This window comes from Penaeus monodon, chromosome 21, assembly GCF_015228065.2.
Source record: "Penaeus monodon isolate SGIC_2016 chromosome 21, NSTDA_Pmon_1, whole genome shotgun sequence".
NCBI lineage: Eukaryota > Metazoa > Arthropoda > Malacostraca > Decapoda > Penaeidae > Penaeus > Penaeus monodon.
Window position 1 is genome coordinate 10,112,100 of NC_051406.1, and position 510 is coordinate 10,112,609.

A 510-nucleotide genomic window follows, 5' to 3' on the forward strand; every position below is an offset into this window, starting at 1 on the left:
CATTTGCATTTGCATTTACATATATCATACTAGTGAACAGGGTTTTTCTCGACGAATTTGATTTCATAGACACAAGTGAGAAACTTTTTTTTTTATTATTCATGTTATATATATCATGCAATCTAATGCTTTAATCTGAATTACCTCGTGATTTACGAGCATTAGCAACCGTCATGCGATTTCAGATACGTATCACTTCGTTTTTTCTCTCTCTTGAAGTTTAGAAAGTGGGGAAGTTTTCTTTAAATTATGTGCATAAAACACAAAAGTGAAAGTTAAAACTTTTCATTGTCATCAGGCGAGTGCAGTTTTAGGGTACATATTTTCTTTAGTTTCCCATGCACGACCCGTTTTTTCTCTGTCCTTCTGAGTTTTCTGTTTCCATCGGAAATGTAGAACTACACTATGATAAAGCATATATATTATATAGACTGGACACCGATTTTGATATACCTTCTTCTTTCGTTTTATCGTAAAATATGAAGGTGCCTTTGATACACTAATTCAAAA